This window comes from Oncorhynchus mykiss, chromosome 12 (genome assembly GCF_057628025.1).
Source record: "Oncorhynchus mykiss isolate SJ-2025 chromosome 12, ASM5762802v1, whole genome shotgun sequence".
Classification (NCBI taxonomy): domain Eukaryota; kingdom Metazoa; phylum Chordata; class Actinopteri; order Salmoniformes; family Salmonidae; genus Oncorhynchus; species Oncorhynchus mykiss.
Genome location: NC_143033.1, coordinates 79315821 through 79322546, shown reverse-complemented (window position 1 = coordinate 79322546; position 6726 = coordinate 79315821). Strand labels below are relative to the sequence as shown.

At 38.4% G+C, this 6726-nt stretch overlaps 1 long non-coding RNA gene across 1 annotated transcript in view; it reads right to left on the bottom strand.

Annotated features, from left to right (window-relative positions):
* Window positions 1–2006: 2006 nt before the first annotated feature.
* Window positions 2007–6726, bottom strand: part of LOC110538350 (uncharacterized) — a 34184-nt gene continuing 29464 nt past the window's right edge. Inside the window, exons 2-3 of the long non-coding RNA XR_016485295.1 lie at window positions 3043–3165; window positions 2007–2408 (exon numbers count right to left, since the gene is read on the bottom strand). This is a non-coding gene — a long non-coding RNA (uncharacterized LOC110538350). The remainder of the gene's footprint in view (window positions 2409–3042; window positions 3166–6726) is intronic.

Sequence of the window (6726 nt, the reverse complement as noted above, 5' to 3'; positions counted from 1 at the left end):
TCAATGAGACACTGCGTCACCCAGTCCATGATCATACACTGCAAGGAAACTGCTGTGTAGGGATATAGAGCAAACAGCTACTTTATTATACAGTTAAATCTTATTTCATCTCTAGGGCATCCAGGAATCAGTCATAGTCACCTGCTGTTATGACAGTAAGACCTGCTCCTCTCTAGGCTCATTTAGTCTGTGTTCGAGGTCATCACAATGTTTTGTTCACAAACTGAAAGCGAATTAACCCAGGGTTTACAGACCCATTCACAATAATGGATGACATCCAAATGTCAAAGCTACAGTAAATGTGTACAGAGGAAAATGTCGATAAAGGATGGATCTGTCGAGTAGCCTACAGCACACCAGAGCAATAAACAGGAGACGGGGACAGAGAGGGATATATAAATAAACACAGGGAGCAGAAGTTCAGGAAAGTTAGAGGAAAGTTGATGTTGTAATGAAACGGATAATCCTACAGTTAACTCTGTGTGGCCAGGCGATCCTTACTGGTAAAACCCGCTTGTGATTCTGCATCTGTGTTCTAAAAACTGGGACGAAGAAACAAGTTATTATCTTTTTCCAAGTACAAAGCCAACACCACCTTACATTTCCCATATAATTAGAATTGTCAGCACGTTTCTAAAACAACATTTATACAGGTTAAAATAATAGTACAATAGAAGTAGTAATAAAATGAACCAAGCAGAGAATTCACCCCATTTACCTGCAAAAAGAATGACTTTGATCTACTTGGCCCTTTATTATGTAACACTTTCCTTGTTTAAACACACAGTCATCATTTAAAGCCATGCATGCACTGGTTGAGCTGACTGGGGTTGATCAATCACTACTTAGTAGGGGGCTGTTGTTGACTGACCCTAATTAGGGTACTCTACCCTAGCTGTAAACAGACAGAGAAGGTTCCAGATCGTTCAACATGATTGACACGCAGGGAGACAGGGATTGATCTGTTACAAATGAAGGGTGATGGGAATTCCTAGACTGTCAGATGTCATTTGGTCATGTTTCTTTGACACAGTGGCTCATGGAAGATTTTTTTTTTTTAATTGTTCCACTTGTAAAAATGATATCAGTAGACCTTCTTAGTGAAATCTCTGAGAGCCCAGACTGGATTGATCAACTGAATTTCTGGCTTGTTCGTGGAACTGACCAGATTAAAATAGTTTATTATGATCATAATCGAATTTGACCAGACAAAGTTTTGCATCTGAATGGATTCTGGAAATGTACCAAAGCCAGAGAAAATAAAGGTCAACATAGACAAACTCATTCCCTCTGTACCTGCCAACATTAAGTACTGCTGTAACAGGCTCTTATTAGCCACTTCATGTTTTATAATTCAGTTATACATCCCAAACCCTGCGTCTGGTATTAGAATAGCATGTTTTATAATTCAGTTATACATCCCAAATCCTGCGTCTGGTATTAGAATAGCATGTTTTATAATTCAGTTATACATCCCAAACCCTGCGTCTGGTATTAGAATAGCATGTTTTATAATTCAGTTATACAATCCCAAACCCTGCGTCTGGTATTAGAATAGCATGTTTTATAATTCAGTTATACAATCCCAAACCCTGCGTCTGGTATTAGAATAGCATGTTTTATAATTCAGTTATACATCCCAAATCCTGCGTCTGGTATTAGAATAGCATGTTTTATAATTCAGTTATACATCCCAAACCCTGCGTCTGGTATTAGAATAGCATGTTTTATAATTCAGTTATACAATCCCAAACCCTGCGTCTGGTATTAGAATAGCATGTTTTATAATTCAGTTATACAATCCCAAACCCTGCGTTTGGTATTAGAATAGCATGTTTTACAATTCAGTTATACATCCCAAACTCTGGTATTAGAATAGCATGTTTTATAATTCAGTTATACATCCCAAACCCTGCGTCTGGTATTAGAATAGCATGTTTTATTTTCACTTAGGATGGGGTATGGGCTTTAACTGTAGCGTTTGAGAAAACAAGGAACTTGTGGTTGGGTCCACCTTTATTCTTCTCTTGTTTTATTATTTTCCTTGTAGGCCTACATCCCATTGGTTTCTCATCAATAAATACAACAAAAAATCATAATGACAACAAGAAACACATCGCAGCCGAACCCTACCCATTTTGAACAGCATCGATAGGCTCATACACATACTGTTCCCTTTTATACATCTCAGAGAGGACTGCTTGGGCCCAGCTTGTGTATTATCTTCCTATGTGTTTGAGATATGTCTTGATGTGCAGTAAGAACCCATATGCCAAATGGTATGTAATCCTACTCCAGTGATTAACCTGGGACTAGTATGACGTGGTTTAGGAGATGTCCTGTTGGCGTCGTCATCCTTCCACAACACTGTCCGCCACCAGCACCGTCTCCCTCCTTTTCTTCTCTCTCTGTAAGGGATTAGTGTGAAATCTGAACCAGGTCACTCTATTTAGATCTGCCTTTCATATCACTTCTTTGAGACTAGAGATTAGGAGACTATTCATCTGCAATTTAAGAGATTATGGGTTAAGAATGGCCTTGCCAGACAAGTACACATAAAGATACAGTAAAGGAAGTCTCCCCTCCCCTCCCCAGCCAACACACGCACCCACCCACGCACGCACACACACACACACACGCACACGCACACACACACACACACACACCTCCTGCTCAAGGGTGATTAAGTATCTGTATCTGTGTTGTGTAACAAGGATTCTTATTCAGACGTTCTCTCCCCAAAGTTCAGTCTTCCTATGCACTCATCATCTCCCTACACTGTGATGATGAGTGACTGTTAGATGTAATTTTGTTAAACCTCTGTGAATCAGTTTAAGATGTGTTCTGTTTAATCTTGAATCTTCCCCTCTCCGTGACTCATCTTGAAGAGCTCTTACTAGCCCCCTCCACCATGTCTCTAGTGGCTTTACCGATACGCTCCGTCCCCCTCGCTTCACCACACAGTCACCCTCCAAATTCCACAATAAAGGGTTCCTATGGAAACCGCTCGCTGCTAATCACCTGCAAGCACTGCATCTATACCTGTCTCATTTCAACTCCTGTAACCAAAAAGTGATCAGCGTCATGATTACTCCGACATTGACGGATGTGATCTTCAGTGTAATCATGTCCTCAGTTGATGTTGTCCTCCTGAACCAGAAGTACCTGTGGGAGAAGACACAACATAAGACCACTGGAAAGTGTGAACAACATTGATAACAATCCTAATAATGTCCCTGTATTGTACATTTAGTCATAGAGAGAGAAAAATATATATATGTCAATGTTCTTGCAGACAATTCCATTGGCAACCATGTTTGGCTTTGTGGACTGTGACAGTCATCCTCACATCTGGCGGTTGATCTGTCAGGAAAACTGGCCCTTTCGTGCAAAGGTCTCAAATGATGTAGTTTCACAAAGACACAAAACCTTTGCATGTTTTCACAAAATAAAGCTACAACTACTACCTTGATCTTGGATTTCTAAGTGTTTTGTATCGTAGGTATTATGATGCAAGGATTATGAGAGGGATTTCTTTTACATAGATACGTAATGACAGAAACAACCCTGAGCCGTTTTCTAATATTACGTGACGTTAGGAAATTTGGAGATAATGGTGGAACCACGTTGTTTAGTTTCGTTGAAGTCTTTATTTAGCTTCGAAATGAAGTAATGACAGGTGTATTTTCAGTTGTGACATTGGCCTCTATAAAGAGACGAATAACACAATCAACCACAGAAGTGTATTGTCTCAGGACTGAACTCTTACTTGAAGATATACAGACCACCCCTACCTTGTCACAACACAACTGATTGGCTCAAACACATTAAAAGAAGGAAAGAAATTCCACAAATGTACTTTTAACAAGGCACACCTGTTAATTGAAATGCATTTAAGGTGACTACCTCATAAAGCTGGTTGAGAGAATGCCAAGAGTGTGCAAAGCTGTCAGCAAGGCAAATGGTGGCTACTTTGAAGAATCTAAGATATAAAATATATTTGGATTTGTTTAACACTTTTTTGCTTCCTACATGATTCCATGTGTTATTTCATTGTTTTGATGTCTTCTCTGTTATTCTACAATGTAGAAAATTGTAAAAATAAAGAAAAACCCTTGAATGAGTAGGTATGTCCAAACTTTTGACTAGAACTGATTGTTTGTAACCCAAAAACCAGGTCACATCAAATCATTGTTCTCTCAATAAAATATGCTCACACTAAATCAGTTATGAATGTTGAGGGATAGTTATCCAAATCTGTGCAAAATGATATGGTGATGCACAGGTACAGATGTAGGATCTTAATTTTATCATTATTATTTTGGCTGAGAATTTTCCTGAGAAGCAGGAAATGTAGATGAGCTTTGTGATTTCATACATTCACTGAAAACCTGCAGTTATATTAACAGTATTTCACTTTTCATGTAGTCTCATTTTGACCAGCTAATAGCCTAACCACCGATCAAGTAACATTATGGACTAAATGTTTGAATAATTTTGCTGCAGGACTATTTTGCCCTGACTATATAGGTCAAATTAATATCCCACACTTGTACTGTGTAGGAATCTTGGCAAAATGTAAAATCTTTCTCCCTGTAGTTGTCTTCACCGGGGGATGCCGTCCGTGCACACATTGACAGTTGCCATGCCGATACCAAATCTTTCGCAGTAGACTACTTGCCAGGGCGGAGTCCAGCCTCCCACCCTACTTATAGACCTACTGACCACCTGATGATCACTGGTGCCATGGGAACAGCACGGGCCAACAGGTGAGGATGCCATGAATGGATTCTGTCATACCTGTGTCATACCCAGTGGTGTAAAAATGAAAGTACTACTTAAGTAATTTTGGGGATATTACTATTTATATTTTTACTTACAATTGTACTTTTACTTCACTACATTCCTAATGAAAATAATGTACTTTTTACTCTACACATGTTCCCTGACACCCCAAAGTACTCGTAACATTTTGAATGCTTAGCAGGACAGGATTTCAGACACTTATCAAGAGAACATCACTGGTCATCCCTACTGCCTCTGATCTTGCAGACTCACTAAACACACATGCTTTAATTGTAAATGATGTCTGAGTGTTGGAGTGTGCCCCTGGCGATACGTAAATAAATAAAAACAAGAAAATGGTGCTGTCTGGTTTGCTTAATATAAGGAATTTGAAATGATTTCTACTTTTACTTTTGATACTTATGTATATTTTAGCAACTACATTTACCTTTGATAGCTAAGTATATTTAAAACCAAATACTTTTAGACCTTTTCTCAAGTAGTATTTTACTGGGTGACTTTCACTTTTACTTGAGTAATTTTCTATTAAGTTATCTTGACTTTTACTCAAGTATGACAATTGGGTACTTTTTCCATCACTGGTCATACATTATGTCTCCAAAGCTGACAATGCTTCTCCTTATTTGTGTTATCACAGGGAAACGGACAACCTTAGCTCGCCAATGTACAGTTGAAGTTGGAAGTTTACATACACTTAGGTTGGAGTCAATAAAACTTGTTTTTCAACCACTCCACAAATTTCTTGTTAACAAACTATAGTTTGGAAAGTCAGTTAGAACATCTACTTTGTGCATGACACAAGTAATTTTTCCAACAATTGTTTACAGACAGATTATTTAACTTATAATTCACTGTATCACAATTCCAGTGGGTCAGAAGTTTACATACACTAAGTTGACTGTGCCTTTAAACAGCTTGGAAAATTCCAGAAAATTATGTCATGGCTTTAGAAGCTTCTGATAGGTTAATTGACATAATTTGAGTCAATTTGAGGTGTACCTGTGGATGTATTTCAAGTGGGAAGCTTGTGGAAGGCTACTCGAAACGTTTGACCCAAGTTAAACAATTTAAAGGCATTGCTACCAAATACTAATTGAGTGTATGTAAAGTTCTGACCCACTGGGAATGTGATGAAAGAAATAAAAGCTGAAATAAATAGTTCTCTCTACTATTATTCTGACATTTCACATTCTTTAAATAAGGTGGTGATCCTAACTGACCTAAGACAGGGAATTGTTACTGGGATTAAATGTAATGAATTATGAAAAACTGAGTTTAAAGGTATTTGGCTAATGTGTATGTGAACTTCTGACTTCAAATGTACATAACTTCAATATCAAATGAATGGAACCAAAATAGTGCAAACATTAAAAATTCAACAAGTATATGGTTGAATATAGTTTCCTGATCAATGGAGCACTATAAATTGGTCAATATAATGTCTGTATGTCCCAGTCAACATAGGCTGTCAAGAGACTTGGCTCATGTATAATCCCTAAACCCGTGATGACCGCAATCCCTCTCAAATAGCTAAACACAACTCACCTTCCCAGGTTATCCTCTCCAGAGGAGAGAGACAGGTCAGTCTGATCAATATTAAGAGGTTACCAGAGGTAGGTCAAATGGAAAGTGAGAAAGCAACATTTCATGCTACCTTTGTATTCAAGAAGGATACCCTTATAGGACTGTAATAAATTTCTCATTCACAGCATATCCTTCCTAAGCGCGGTCTTAATGCATGAGAGAATGTGAGTCATACATTATGTCTCTCACACTGTGCAGAGTTAACAAGCTATTCATAGTCACTGTGTCCTGTAGGGCACACTGGTAAGAACAGATAGCCCTATGACACCACGGACACAGTTTTATAACCTCAACTCTTCCTGTTCTACACCCTCTCTCAAACCACTCTCACATCTC